Source organism: Tamandua tetradactyla, chromosome 20 (genome assembly GCF_023851605.1).
Source record: "Tamandua tetradactyla isolate mTamTet1 chromosome 20, mTamTet1.pri, whole genome shotgun sequence".
In the NCBI taxonomy this organism is placed as follows: Eukaryota; Metazoa; Chordata; class Mammalia; order Pilosa; family Myrmecophagidae; genus Tamandua; species Tamandua tetradactyla.
Window position 1 is genome coordinate 59995151 of NC_135346.1, and position 16488 is coordinate 60011638.

General features: G+C 42.0%; 1 protein-coding gene and 1 long non-coding RNA gene across 2 annotated transcripts in view; one reads left to right on the forward strand and one right to left on the reverse strand.

The window, feature by feature from the left end:
- Nucleotides 1–16488, reverse strand: part of COL23A1 (collagen type XXIII alpha 1 chain) — a 399604-nt gene that overhangs the window by 184583 nt on the left and 198533 nt on the right. The window lies entirely within an intron of this gene.
- On the forward strand, nucleotides 13096–15496 carry LOC143664636 (uncharacterized). The gene is made up of 3 exons (XR_013166563.1): nucleotides 13096–13353; nucleotides 14046–14105; nucleotides 15329–15496. It is a non-coding gene; the product is annotated as an uncharacterized LOC143664636 (long non-coding RNA).

Consider the following 16488-nt stretch of genomic DNA (forward strand, 5'->3'; position numbering starts at 1 on the left):
AATTTATTTTAACATTTGTTCCCCCTATTGTTTATTTATTTTTAATACATATTTTTTACTCATCTGTCCATACCATAGATAAAAGAAGCATCAGACACAGGGTTTTCACAATCACACAGTTACATTGTGAAACATGTGTCATTACACAATCATCTTCAAGAAACATGGCTACTGGAACACAGCTCTACATTTTCAGGCACTTCCCTCCAGCGTCTCTAATACACCTTAAACTGAAAAGGGTTATCTATATAATGCGTAAGAATAACCTCTAGGATAACCTCTCAACTCTATTTGAAATCTCTCAGCCACTGACACTTAATTTTGTCTCATTCTCTCTTCCCCCTTTCAGTCAAGGTTTTCTCAATCCCTTGACGCTGAGCATTCTTTTTAACCTCCCTTCTGTGCTTGTTTGAAACTGTTGTGTACCCCAGAGAAGCCATGCTCTTTAATTCCGATTCAATATTTTTGGGTGGGACTTTTTGTTTAGGTGTTTTTCATGGAGCTGTGTCCCCATCCATTCAAGGTGGGTCTTCATCTACTTACTGCAGTCCTTTAAGAGGGAACTATTTTTGGAAAAAGCTTCAGAGCCAACAGAGAGATTGACGTTTGAAGATGCAGAAAGAAAACATCCCCAGGGAAGCTGTTTGAAACCAGAAGTCAAAGAACCAGCAGATGCCAACCACATGCCTTCCCAATTGACAGAGGTGTCCCATCAGCCTTTCTTGAGTCGAGGTGTCATTCCTGGCATGCCTTAATTTCGACATTTTTATGGTCCTAGAACTGTAAATTTGTAACTTAGTAAAGCCCCCTTTTAAAAGTCGTTCCATTTCTGGTATACTGCATTCCAGCAGCATTTAGCAGACCAAAACACCTTCCCTTCTACCATATGCACTGCAGGTCACAAACCTTAGCAGCCCAAGGGCCATGTGGGCTTGTCTGCTGGCCGAGTGTCTGGCTTTGCGTGTGCTCTGGGAAATGATGCTGAACAAGCCACAGCCCTGCTCCACTCCAAGGCCAGCTCCAACCTGCTGTTTGATTTTGTGAGCCAATAAATTTCTTTTTTTGCTTAAGTTAATTTAAGCTGTTACATGTTCTGAGACTTTTGACTCATATGACTCTATTCTTGTTTAGATTATGCTCCAAACATACTGTGATTCAATTTTTGCATTTCCTTTCTGACTCACCTATTATTTAGGAGAGTGGCAAGGTTTTGTTATTAATGCCTGGTTTTATTATATTGTGATAATAGGGAGATTAGAAATAGGTAGATCCTCTCTCCTGAATTATTAAAAAAATGTATCTCACACCAAAATCCAACACAATATCACACCTAATATTGTAACACTAAATGAGCACCCTCCCATTAAAGTCAGAAACAAGAAGAGGACACACCAAGACTATCATTTACCTAACAGTTTTCTGGAAATACTAGCTGAGGCCAAGAGAGAGAAATGAATGTTAATTTTGGAAAGAAGGGTGCAAAATACAACTATTTCAGATGAGAGGGATGATACTTCAAATCCAAGGGAAGGAACAAGAAACCTTTTAGAAATAATGAGAGGATACTGTAAAATGAATGGCTATAAATTTAATACACAAAAATTAATGGCATTCTCATATACAAATAATTAATAGTTGGTTAGAAAGTATCAAGGAACCATGTCCCATTTATAATAGCTACAAGAAAAGGATAAAACACCTCAGAGTAAACTCAACAAGAGCTCAAAGGAAAATGATTCTACCGAAAGATATTGAGAAGACAAACCCCTTGAAAGTCATCCCTGTTCTTGGAGAGGGGGTTACTCAATCTCCATAAATAAAGTCGATGAGACCTCAAAAGGCATACCTATACTCTTTACTTTGAATTTAAAATAATAGCAGGGTTCATCTGGAGAAAATTTCATAACCTAGCTTTGACAATTCTGAAGAAGAGGATAGAGTGAAGATGAGTCCAACCAGGAATTCCCAAAGCATGTTATAAAGCTACATTAATCAAAACAGTTTGGCAGGAAATATGGAGAAGACACAGTTTTCCCTATTCTTCCCACTAATTACAGCTGAAACCTCTATAAACACACGTGCACATGTGTATATATATGTACGTGTGTATGCATATGTATGCATGTATGTATATGGGCATATGTATACATATAAAAACAAGATTCTGAAAGGTGGAGAAAAGAAGCCAGACCAGTTAGGAAACTTGAGACCCTAGGAACGATGGTACATTGATTCCTTTGGTTCTTTTTATCTCATATATCCTGAACTGGATACTAGAGAAGTTGGCAACTCAAATGGATGCAAAAAGTGGATACAAATAAAAAAAAAATCCTCTCTCTGGAACCAAAGTGCAAAGTAAAGTGTAGCCTAGAAAGTCAGAAAACTTTAGACGATAACTGCTGTACTTTAGGCATATCACATGCAAAACAATGGAGGCTGCCCACTCCTACCTCCACTGGTGCGATGGTGTTTTGCAACTGCATGCATCCAGAAAATCATGTTGTAAAAGCTAACCTAGGGCCACAGTGGCTCAGCAGGCAGAGTTCTCGCCTGCCATGCCGGTGACCTGGGTTCATTTCCCAGTGCCTGCTCATGCAAAAAAAAAAAAAAAGCTGATCTATTCCTGTCAGTGTGAATCTATTGTTAAGCAGGACCTTTTGACTTCAGAGTGAATCTTACTCCTTTTGCTGGAGTCCTTTATAGACGAGATAGAGATGGAGACAGAGAGATAGAGACAGAGAGCGACCATGGAAGTAAGAAGCTGAAAGCAACAAAACCCGGAAGAGAAGGGAGAGACCAGCAGATGCTGCCACGTGCCTTGTCCTGTGGCAGAGGAGCACAGGATTGCTGGCAGTGAGTCTTTGGGAAGAAAGCAATGTCTTGACGATGATGCCATGATTTGGACTTTTTTCTCGGCCTCAAAACTGTAAGCTAATAAATTCCCACTGTTACGCCAATTCATTTCATGGTATCTGCTTTCAGCAGCCTAAGCAACTAAGACAACTAACAAAGGCAGAGCGGAGAGCCTAAAATGTTCCCTTTTGTCAGGCTGTAAGGAGAAGCCACCCTTCCACCTTCAAATGGGGTGGTGTCAGAGCAGGCCAAATGGGACAGCTGGTTATGCCCCTTCCAGCTGGTACTGTGGCCACCCCTCCACAGTGTCAGTGGAGGTCAATGGGTGCAGTCACGAGGTACCTTTTCTTGCCCCCCTCCCGAGTCAGGGTAGTATCAAAGGCAGTCCAGTGGGAGGCAGTAATGAGAAGCCCCTCTCCACCTTGGGTGTCGATGGCGGCTGAGTTGGGAAGTTCTAATTCTACCCACACCTGGAAGTAATGAGGCGGTGCCCCTACTCCACCCATTAGCTGGGAAGCCAGCTAAAACACAGGATTTAAATAAGATCCAAAGTCTTATAATACTCAAAATGTCCAGGATTTCAATGAAAATCACTCGAAGGAAAATCATGCGCCTGAATGAGAAAAGACGATCAACAGGTGTCACCACTGATATCACACAGATGTCAGAATGATTAGACAAGGATTTTTAAATGGCCATCATAAAAATGTTTCAACAAGCAATTTTAAATACACTTGAAACAAATGATAATACAGAAAGCCTCAAACAAAACAAAACAAACAAACAAAAAAACCAGAATGCCTCAGCAAAGTAGTAGAAGATGTCAAGAAAAAACCAAGTGGGCCACGGTGGCTCAGCAGGCACGAATGCTTCCCTGCCATGCCAGAGGAGCCAGGTTTGATTCCCGGTGCCTGCCCATGTAAAAAAAAAAACAGCCCCTGGAGACTATAAATAAAATGCAAATTAAAATATTAGAAACAAAAAACAAAAAACCAAGTGGGAATTTTAAAATTGGAGAACACAGTAACTGAAATGAAAAACTGGTAATGGGTTCAACAGCAGGAGGGAGAAGACAAAGGAAAGAATCAGTGAACTTGAAAGTAGATCAATAGAAATTAATCTGAACCACAGAGAGAAAATGGACTAGTGAAAAAATGGACAGAGCTCAGGGATCTGTGGGAAATAACAAAAGATCTAACATTCATGTCATGAGAGATCCAGAAGTAGATGATGCAGAAAGTGACGCTGAAAAAAGCATTTGAACATATAATGGTTGAAATTTTCCAAATGTGGCAAAAGGCCTAAATAAACCTACAGATTCAAAAGGTTGAGCAAACCCCAAACAGGATAAACCCAAAGAAATCCATACTAAGAAACATCATACTCAAACTCCTGAAAACTAAAGACAGAAAAAAGTCTTGAAAGCAGCAAGAGAAAAATGATACCTTATCTAGAGAAGAAAAATATTTCAAATGACAGTGGTTTTTCCATTAGAAACTGTGGTGGCCTGAGGGAAGTGGCACATTTTTCAAGGGATGAAAGAAAATCAGAATTCTATATCCAGATGATACTCTTCAGAAAAAAGGGAAAAACGAGGACATTCTTGGATGAAGGGAAGCTAAGAGAATTTGTTTTTAACATATATACCCTAAAAGATTGTCTAAAGGGAGTTCTCTAAACAGAAAGAAAACGATAAAAGGAATCTTGGAATGTCAAGAAGGAAAAAAGATCACGGTAAAGAAAAATATAAGTACATAGAATGTGTTTTCCTTCTTTTGAGTTTTCTAAATTATGTGTGATAACTGAAACAAAAATTATAACGCTATCTGATATGGTTCTCAATGTATGCAGAGGAAATATTTATAAATGGGAGAGAGTAAAGGGATGTAAAAAGGGGTAAGATTTTGACCCTTCACTTGAACTTTTCCAGATGATCTGGAAAAAAGTTTGGTATTTTCTTTAAAAAAAAAAATATATATATATATATACACTTACCATATGGCTCAGCAACTGAACTCCTGGGCATTTAGCTCAGAGACATGAAATTTTATGTTCACCCAAAAACCTGTATGCCGATGTTCATAGTAGCTTGATTTGTAATAGCTCAACATTGGAAACAACTAAAATGTCCTACAATGAGTGAGCAGTTAAACAAACTATTGTACGTCCAAAGAATACTTTTCAGCAATACAAATGAATGAACTATTGATACATGCAACCTTGGTTGGTTCTCAAGGATGTTACGCTAAATGAAAAAAAGTCAACTTCAAAAGGTCACATGCAGTATGATTTTATTCACATAATATTCTTAAATGAAATTACAGATACAGAAAACAGATTGCTGGTTGTCACGGTTTAGGGATGGGGAAAGAGGGGTGATGTGATGATAGAAGAGCTCTGTTATTTTGATTGTGGCATGGTTACACGAATCTACACTTGTGATTAAATGGCATGGAGTGACACACACTGCACCAATGCAAATTTCCTGGGCTTGGTACTATGCAATAGTTACATAAGATGTAACTTTTGAGGGAAACTGGGTGAAAGTACATAGGACTTCTTCATACTATGTTTGCAACCTTCTGTGAATCTGTAATTATTTAAACATAAAAACTAAAAGGAAAAAAAAATCAGCATCTTGGCAATAGAGAAAAAATTGACAGAACAATGGCAAAGTATATAGGATTCAGAAACGGACCAAATACAGTTAATTTGTTATCATAAAATGGCATTTCAATTGCTGATAAAATGATTATCCAGTAAAGTTTGTCTGGACAACTGGCTTATCGTCTGGAAAGCCATATAATTGGACAGTTATCTCACTCAGTATATTAAAAGGAATTCCAGAAAACCATCATAATCTTGAATTTAGTGAGAGAATCTTTTTAACTATGACAGAAAAAGGCATGGGCACTGTTCTAGTTTGCTAGCTGTCAGAATGCAATATACCAGAAATGGAATGGCTTTTAAAAAGGGGAATTTAATAAGTTGCTAGTTTACAGTTCTAAGGCCGAGAAAATGTCCCAACTAGAACAAGTCTATAGAAATGTGCAATCTAAGGCATCCAGGGAAAGATACCTTGGTTCAAGAAGGCTGATGACATCCAACATTTCTCTCTCAGCTAGAAGGGCACATGGCAAACATGGCGGCATCTGCTGGCTTTCTTGTGGCTCTACAAAAGGACTCTCTCCAAAATGTTTCCTCTTTTAAAGGATTCCAGTAAGCAACGCCACCTTCAATGGGTGGAGACACACCTCCATGGAAATCATCCAGTCAAAAGTTACCACCCACAATGGTTTCTTCTAATCCCTATTCAGTACTGTGTATTGGAAACTTTAATTAGCTTATCTCCATGGAGATCTGACTCCATCAACCATGGGTCTCCACCCATTCCAGGTGGGTCTTCACTGGTTTTACTGGAGTCCTTTAAAAGAAGCACTTTGGAAAAAGCTAGAGAACAACAAGAGAGAAAGCCACGAGATTCTGAGAGAGCAGAACACTCAGAGAATTCACCAGCCAGTGATTTTTTGAGATGAAGAAGGAAAATGCCCCCTGGGGAGCTGGAGAGGAAGCTAGCAGATGACAACGTACCTTTCCAGATGAGAGAGAAACCCTGAACTCCATCAGCCCTCTTGAATCAAGGTATCTTTTTCTGGATGCCTTAGATTGGACATTTCTATAGACTTGCTTTAATTGGGACATTTTCTTGGCCTTAGAACTGTAAACTTGCAACTCATTAAATTCCCCTTTTAAAAAGCCATTCCATTTCTGGTATACTGCGTTCTGGCAGCTAGCAAACTAGAATAAGGTTTAATAATCAGAATCTATAAAGAGCTCCTACGAAAAGAAACTCAATTTAAAAAATGGGCAAGGGACTTGAATAAATGTTCCAAAAAGCACATGAAAAGGAGCTCAACACATTAGTTATTAGGGAAATGCAAATCAAAACCATAATGTGATACCATTTCATACCCACTAGGATGATTATTATCAAAAAAGCGGAAAATGACTGTTGACAAGGATGTGGAAAATAGGAACCTTGTACATGGTCGGTGGGAAAGTAAACAGTACAGCCACTATGGAAAACAGTTTCCATTCCCTTTGAAAGCTAAACACAGAATTACTACATGACCCAGCAATTCCACTCCCAGACATAAACCCGTAATAATTGAAAGCCAGGACTCAAACAGAGAATTGTACACCCGCGTTCACATCAGCATAACTGACAATATCCAAAAGGTAAAAATCACCCAAGTGTCCATCAATAGATAACAGGTGTTCTAGTTTGCTAGCTGCTGGAATGCAATAAACCAGAAACGGAATGGCTTTTAACAAGGGGAATTTAATAAGTTGCAAGTTTACAGTTCTAAGGCCGAGAAAATGTCCCAATTAAAACAAGTCTATAGAAATGTCCAATCAAAGGCATCCAGGCAAAGATACCTTGGTTCAAGAAGGCCGATGAAGTTCAGGCTCTCTCTCTCAAGTGAGATGGCACATGGCGAACACAGTCAGGGCTTCTCTCTGGGCTGGAAGGGCACATGGCGAATACAGTGTCATCTGCTAGCTTTCTCTCCTGGCTTCCTGTTTCATGAAGCTCCCCGGGAGGCGTTTTCCTTCTTCATCCCCAAAGGTCACTGGCTCGTGGACTCTCTGCTTCGTGGTGCTGCAGCATTCTCTGCTCTCTCTGAATCTCTCTGAATCTCTCATTCTCCTTTTATAGGACTTCAGAAACTAATCAAGACCCACTCAAATGGGTGGAGACATGCCATCCCCTAATCCAGTTTAACAACCATTCTTAACTAAATCACATCAACCAGGGAGATGATCTCATTACAGTTTCAAATATACGGTATTGAATAAAGATTATTCTACCTTTTAGAAATGGGATTTATATCAAAACATGGCTTTTCTTAGGGGGCATACTTCCTTTCAAACCAGCACAACAGGCAAACAAAATGTGGCAGATACATACAGCAATACCGTACAGCCATAAAAAGGCATGAGATATTGCTACTTGCTACAACTGCACTGAGGAACTTCAGAAACATTAGTCTGAGTGAAAGAAACCAGACACAAAGGGACAAATATTCTGACTCCATTTATATGAAATCTTGAGAACAGGCGAATTCATAGACAGAAAGTAAATTAGAGATTGCCTGGAGCTGGGAGAGGGGGAAATGGGGAGTGAGTTCTTAAAGGATACAGAATCTCTGTTTAGAATGATAAAGTTTAGGTAATCAATGGCGACGACAGTAGTACAACACTGTGAATATAACTCATGCCACTGAATTGTACAGCTAAAAATGGTTAAAATAGAAAATTTGATATAGATCTAAAATATATATATGAAATATTGTAAAATATTTTATATTTTATATATCTATGATTAAATATCTTTTAAAATTATAAATTTATCAATGATGTCAATATAAAAATAAAATAAAGTAAAATTACTAGAGTAAATTTGTTTTTATTTTTTTTTTACTAGAGTAAATTTTAATGAATTTATTTGCAGTGTTAGGTTGGAGAAACTTTTCTAAGCCAATACAAAACCCTGATTTCCTGAAAGAAAGATGGAAATATTTGAAAAAATACATATATAATATATATCTAAACCAACTTGTACATAGCAAAAACTATCATAAACGATGTCACATGACTAATATCAAATTGGGAAAACCATTTTCACCATTTATGATGGAAGGTTAATTTCTGTATTAAAAAGACTCCTATGAAACAGTATGAAAAATACAAATAACCCATTACAAAATATGGCAGCCATATGAATAAGCAGGTCACACACACACAAAAAGAAATACATGAAAAAATATTCAATCTCAACCTAATTAAAGCCATTAGAATCCAAGCAAGATACTATCTTTGCTTACATCACTGGTAGAAAATTTAAAGTTTTAATAATACTCAATGCTGCTGAAGATGTGTAGAAAAAGGCACTTGCACATAATATTGGAAGGGTAAGTCGGCACAATCATTTTATGAGCAAGTTGGCAATAGCTATAAAAAATTTAAAGGTAATTCCATCAGAAGAATTTTTCCTTGTAAATATACTCATAAATGTATACATAATTATAGCACTGTTTAGAACAGGGGAAACCAGAAACTATTAAAATATCCATCAAATAAGGGATTAGTTAGATAACTTACAGTACAAGCTGAACAATAACTACTATTTAGTCACTTAAAAGAATGAAAAAGATCTGTAGAGACAATAAGATCTCTAAGATATATTATTCTGGAATAAAGCTAAATGGTGTGATCTCATTTGTGTCAGTTTATTTAAGCATGGAGAAACTTTTTTTTTTCCTGGAAGAATATACAATGATCTGTTATCTGTGGTTACTTTTAAGAAAAAGAACTAGAGGTAGGGGAAGAGAAAGGAAACATTATTTCATATTGTTTTGTACGGTTTAATTATTAATTTTTACCATTAAATACAAAGAAATCTATTAACCTAATTTTCAAAGCCAAGAACAAATATAAGGTGCCCCCTCAAACAAAATGATTCTATAAATCTATAAAATGATTCTTTAGCTTTCTCTGCCCCTTCCTTCATTTTCTAGACTTGATTAGCTTAATTTAGGATTACAGAGGTCATATTTATCATACAGGTGTTTTTTTTATTTTACACAAAAGTGCACATATCATAAATACATATCTCAACATTATACAGTTTTTAGCATTCTACCTTTTTATCAAAAATAATTTTGGGTCTTGTATTCAATGCAGTAATTATAATTTTCAATTACTTATAATGTCTCAATATATTTCACTGGTTTGGGTGCCCACACAGATTCTCCCTCTCTAGATCCTGCCTTTTATTTCCATCTTCTTTCAGTGGTATCTGTTCTAGAGCAGCTGTCTCACAAAGTAATAAAGTACCTGAGACATTGAATACTTGAAAATGCTGTTTGTCTGTCTTTACCCAAGGATGGTAACATGGCTTACACACTGGAATTATTGAGTAATCAATAATTATACTTATTATTGTACAAATAATTATAATTATTATTGTACAAAAATTATTGTACTCAAGTTCTGTAGGTACAGTCTCAGTGTCTTTTGATGCTTAGAACTGTGGAGAAGGGAGTGGCATTTTGCTTTTTGATGCTTTGCAGGTGTTGGTGGTGTAACCCTAAGGACAGCTTTTTTTCTCTTTTCTTGAATTCCTGAAGGCTATTTTTGTTTGTCTACCCTTTAAATTAAATGCTTTGCCACATGAAGTCATTTGCCTTGAATCTGAGTCCCTCCAATACATAGAATCAAGAAAACTTTTTCTATACCATATATTCAATTATCATTTCTGCTCCTACTGCTCTGGGTTCTTTCTTTTATTCATTATTGGACGTTTTTAAAGGAGCTTCTTAAGTGCCAGACATTGAGAATGCAATAAAGACAGACACGGTCTCTGATCTCACTGAATTTTAGTCTGGTGGGAAAGGCAAACAGCAGGTCAAGTAATAGTAAAGTGTGATAACAGTTACAGAAGGGACGTGCCGGATGCCTCGAGAGCACACGGAGGGGTATCTTGTAGTCTGGGGTAATGGGGAAAATGGTTTCCTGGAGGAGATGAACGAGACCTGAGGATTACATTATTCCACGTGGGAATGGGGAAGGGGACGAGGTGGGCAGGGATTCCAGGCAGAGAAGACAGCATAGATCAAGGGGTCGAGAACACCTGGAGTTTAGAAGGAGTGTAGTACTGTTGTATAAGCCCCATGCTGTTGTCATGTTATTTTTTTAACGGGTGAGTGGGTATGTGCGTCAGTCTTCTCTTGGTTCCTGGCATCTCCTTAGATCCCACCCCAATCCACCTGAGTCCATAATGGTTTCTCTATGTCTGTCCCGAGTCTGCAGTTCAGGCCGATGTACCCAGCCTCCAGCTGGGGTGTGGGCACCAGGAGAGCATCAGCACATGCTGGGCCTGGGTCTCGTGGGAAGACCCCCAGCTGCCTGAAAGGGGGGGCCTTGGGCTTCTGCTGTCACATTGGCCGACACATGCTGTCCTCTGCTGATCTCATGGTTGGGAGACCACCCTGCCCGGTGCAGGTCAGCATCAGGGGAATTCACGTACTCCCATAATGTGGTAGATTGGATTATGTGCCCCAACACAGACATATTCATAATCGTAATCTGTGTCCCTGTGGGTGGGTGTCAATCCACTATAAACAAGGCCTTTGATGAAGCTACTTCAGTTAAGGTGTGACCCACCTCAATCGGGATGGGTCTTATCCTCTTTCCAGAGTCCTCTATAAGAGAATGAAATTCAGACAGAGAAAGCAAGCCAGGGAAGCAAGAAGCTGAGATGAATGAAATCTGGAAGAGACCAGCAGACACTGCATATACTTTGCCATGTGACAGAGGAGCCAAGGATCACTGGCATCACCTGGATGAGGCCTTGATTTGGACGTTTTCCCAGCTTCGACCTGCGACTGAATAAATTCCCGTTGTTGACCTTGACCCACTTCATGGTACTTGCTCTGAGCAGTGCAGAAAACAAAGACACCTTTCCATACCCTGATTTTGGACTTCTTCTAGCCTCAAAACCACGCACCGAGAAATGCTTGCTGTTTAAGCCCACCCGCAACGTGGTCTCTGTCATGGCAGCCTGGAAAACCGAGACACAGCAGCAACAATGCTATTCAACGAGCATCTACCATGTGCTAGATGATTCTCGTCCACTGAAATGTGTTTCAGTGGGCAAGCACTCTGCCTTATGTCACCACCATCGCCACCCAGCACAGGGCTGGGGGAGGGCCCTGACTCTGGCATTAACTAAGAATATATTATAAAAAAGATTCTAAAAACAACCTCCCCACACTCCCACTACTCCCTCACCGAAATGCAAGTAAACGTCTGTGCAGACAAAGGGAACCAGGAAAGCAGAGTTCCCAGGTCTGCCTCTCAGAGCCTTCAACCCAGCCAAGTCTCTCTGTGCTTGAAGGCAAAGTGTGATCACCAAGCCCGCTAACTTGTGCATACAAAGCAGCTGCTGCTGACCCACCTCTCTGCTTGCAAGAAAAGGTGAGGGCAGATGGTGGAACTGTCTGTGCCTCAATTTCTTGGCGAGGAACCTGGAACATATGAACTCTGGTTCCCTCTCCTTGGGTGAGTTGGCCTGCTTTGATTCAGTATCTGACCCTCCCAGGGAGGGGATGAAACCTAACCCGTGATGAAACCTAACATCTTCTGGGTACAATTCCATGCTCATTTCCCTGATGAGGGGTCCTCCTCAAGCCATTTATGTGGGGATGAGCCTGCCTTGCCAGGTGAGTAATGCGGCTTTGTGACATGGTGTGGGGAGGCTGCAGACAGCCCATCAGGGTGAGTAAACATTGGGCTCCAAATTGAATCGTAATCTTGATGAACGACAATGCCCCTATAGCCTCTTCAGGGAGGAGCAGCCTTCTCCTGACTCTCAGGTTACAGGTTTTATACATCTCTTGGTTCTCCCAGGGACAGCCCCACTGCAGCACCCCCGGACCCCCCAGCTCTTAGTTTTTACAGCATAGACTTGCTCTGGATCTCTCTTTGAGGAACATTTTTGTATGTGGTAGTTAGATTCAGTTGTCAACTTGGCCAGGTGAAGGCACCTAGTTCTGTTGCTGTGGACATGAGCCAATGGAACGTGACCCTCATATGTTGCTAATTACATCTGCAGTCGGCTAGGAGGCGTGCCTGCTGCAATGAATGATGTTTGATTTAATTGGCTGGATGATTAAATGAGAGACCTCAACGTAGCACAGCCCAAGCAGCTCAGCATTCCTCATCTCAGTACTCGTAGCTCAGCCCAGTCCTTTGGAGATGCAGAAAGGAATCACCCTGGGGAAAGTTGTTGGAACCCAGAGGCCTGGGGAGAAGGCCAGCAGAGATTGCTTTATGCCTTCCCACATAAGAAAGAACCTCAGATGAAAGTTAGCTGCCTTTCCTCTGAAGAACTAACAAAATAAATCCCCTTTTATTAAAAGCCAATCCATCCCTGGTGTGTTGCATTCCGGCAACTAGCAAACTAGAAGAGTGTGCTCTGTGGCGGGCTCTGTAGCCAGGAAGATAGGACATATGTCCTTTACAGATAGACTATGCTTCCAGTGATTCCCTGCTCACATGCCAGCTGTGTTGACACGCATCTAGGAGGGCCAGGGGATGGAAACCTGGAGGGCAGCTCTGTTCTGACCCAGTTCTCTGTCTCCATAAGGGGATCGCGTGGACCCTCAGTGAGGTCACAGTCAACAGGCACCGCCCCATGACACACGTGTGCCACAACCTGCCGGGCACAGGGACGCTGCAGAGAGAAGCCACAGTTTTTGCCCACCAAGAGCTCCTGGCCTATGGAGACAGAGGGGCACACAACTGAACTGTGCACTCCCCGAGGGCACGGCTGAGAGACGTTGGGGCCAGGCTGCAGAGGACAGCGTTGGAGACCCAGAGCTGAGGAAGGACAGAGTGGGGAGTGAGCAGAGCCAGAAGGGACTTTGAGTGGAGGTGATGTCAGGGCTGGGTGGGACCAGAGGGAGCTTCCTGGGGAGCTGACGACTGGGCAGTGTCTTGAAGCATGGATGGAAGGGCAGCAGGCCGAGCAGAATACACCAAAGTTCCTCAGCCATGAGCCAGGGACAGAGCTCCAGAGGCATTTGCCAGGTCATGAGATGCTTAAACACCAGATGCCCTGATGCCACTCCCCTTGCTTGGTCAAGGCCTTCTCATTCATTCATTCACTCATGAACATCCTTGTTCTGGAGATGCTTACAATCTAAGAGCTGGGCAAATAAACAGACCCCCAGGGCGGCTGCTTTGCTCAGGATGTACCCTGGGTGCTGAGGAGCTGGGCAGCAGAGGGCAGGGGCAGGCTGGCAAACTGCCCCTGCCCTGCACCTGCCTCCTCCTTTGTGCCTCGATCAGATGGCCCTTTAGGGAGATGCTTTCAGGGAGGCAGGGCTGGTGGTGTGGCTGGGGGACGGGAGAGGGTGGATTTGGAAGACTGGGGCCCAGGAAGATGCTGTCGCCTGAACCAGGATGATGTAGAATTGGGTAGAGAGAGGTGGATGGGTTCAACATGTATTTAGGAGGTGGGTATGATTACGGTTAATTCTACTTCTTAAGCATGTATATGAGCTTCGTGAGCATTTTCTCACTTAATCTTCACAACCAGTGGTCGTTCTATTCCCATTTTGCAGATGAGAAAACTGAGGCTCAGAGGGACTAATTAATGCATCCAAGATTACACAGCTGAGCAGGTGACTGATGGAATCTGGATGGGACTTGCTGAGGATAGCTGCCGTAACTAGTTTAAGCCCTTGGAGGGATGGGCAGGGGCTAATGACTGAGATGGAACACAGGTCCCGGAGGGTGAGGTGAGACATCTGCAGATTTGGTTGGAGAGGAGCCTGCCGATTCACAGGATGAATTAACGGCCCCTTGGCAAGGCCCATCACAACCTGACCCTGTCTGGCCTCATCTCACCCCCACCCCATCCAATCAGAATGGGGGTTCCCAGAGATTAAGGAACCTCATATAGTTCAGCACCAGCTTAGGACCTGCTGACAAACGGTACTCACTGAGTGAATCACGACTTCACAGAATCATTCTTAACACCATCAGCAGTGTTTGGTCTCGACATGAGGCTTGTGTTCACTAGAATGCCGGGCAAGGCAGAACCACACCTTCGTGAAGGATGGCTCCTCTGTTCACACACACATGTGCACACGCACCCGACGCACACACACACAACCAAACATGCATACACAGATGCGCCTATACAAGATAAGAATGCAAGCAAACACACACACGTCATACACACACGCACACACATACTCAAACAGACATACAGACATACAGCTATACAAGAATGCAAACAGATACACATATAACACACACACACACAAACAAAATATATGGACACACACACACCACACATGCACACCCAAACACCTACACACATATATACACATTCACCTATATAAGAATGTTGATTCACATACACCATTTACACATGGACACATGACATACATGTATATGCATACCACATGCACACACCTAAACACCCAAACACACATGCAGCAATACAACAGAAGTATAACAACAGATGCACATGCACCATACACACACGCACACACATGGCATATATGTGCACACACACAAATGCACACACACAAATCCAAAGACACATACACACCTGTACCTATACAAGATAAGGATGCAAAGAGACACACACCACGCACACATGCATACATGACATATATATGTGCATACACACAATATCCAAACACCCATGCAGCAATACAACACAATCTGTGTGACTATACACACTTGCACACATACACACGCACACATGTGGACACCTACACACACGTCTAACTTCAAAGGCTTGATCACATCATTGTCTTCACACTGATATCAGGGAACTCTTTACCTTCCTTGCTATGTGTACCTTTCAGTAATATTGTCAATATTTTCACAGGTAAAGAATCTGACCTCTCTCCAGTAGCAGAACCATGCATCCAAGCACTGCCCGATGAGGGAGATCAGGCAGGCAGCGTTCTGGATTCTCTATCTGGGAGAAAACCGCAGCACTGACTCCCCATTCTGTCCCTACATTCCCCCAGCGTGATATCATTATACAGCATAAAACCACAGGGTCTCCATCAGAGGGAAATTCAACTCTTGAAGATAAAGGGCCACTTGAAAGAACGCTCAGGAGCACCAGCATCTGATTAGATGGTGAACGTTAGTTTTTACAGGGAGTCAGGTCCCTGCCCCCTTCGCCCAGTCCAAGGGGACTGTGTTCATGAGCAGGACAGACGTGGCCTGTCTCCACCATGAGGATAAAGATCACAAATACCCGCAGGAACGAGGACATTCTGAACCTGGGCTGCAGCGACAAACGTCTGACTTGGGCCCTGAAAAAAAGGCATTCTCCACGTCAAGTTCAATTAACAAACCTTTATTCAAGGCCTGGTATTTATCCAACTTCCTGTTTCAGTCCCGGGCTTCTCTGGCAAGGCTTTCCCCTAATCTCCGAATTAGCCCTGAGGAAGCAGCCTTCGACTACCAGGGGTGAGGCTGCAGGAAGGCAGTCCCCAGTGTCTGGAGGGTTTGGACACCCCTGTGCTCAAATGGGTTCAAATTCTAGCTCTGCCACTTAGTAGCTGTGTGACCTTGGAAAAGTTAATTAACCTCTCTGTTCTGGCTTCATTCTTTAGAAAGTGCAGATTATGACCATTGAGTGTGATAGGATAAATATGAGACTTATGTGCACCTAGTAAGCATTGGCTCTTAGTATTTTTACTGATGTTATGGTTACTATCAAGTTAACTTGGCCCTCTCACCTGGGCTCCAGTCTCAGTTTTTCTTTACCTTTATTTAACCCTCAGTTTACTCCATGGAGAGAGCCTTGCCCTAAATCCCAGGCTTCCCGGCCGGATCCTGTCCCTCTTGCCATTCCAATGAGAAACTGGAACCAGTCCCTGTGTGCCCAACTCAGCTAAGTCTTAATTGTCTGAATACCTGCTGTTAGCTCTTGAGCTCGACTTGCCCTTGGCTGCCCTTCCTGGCTTGCTGCCCTCAAAGTTGCCTACCTCTGCCCCCACTCAAGTTCACTGGGGTCTGGGTACGAGGCAG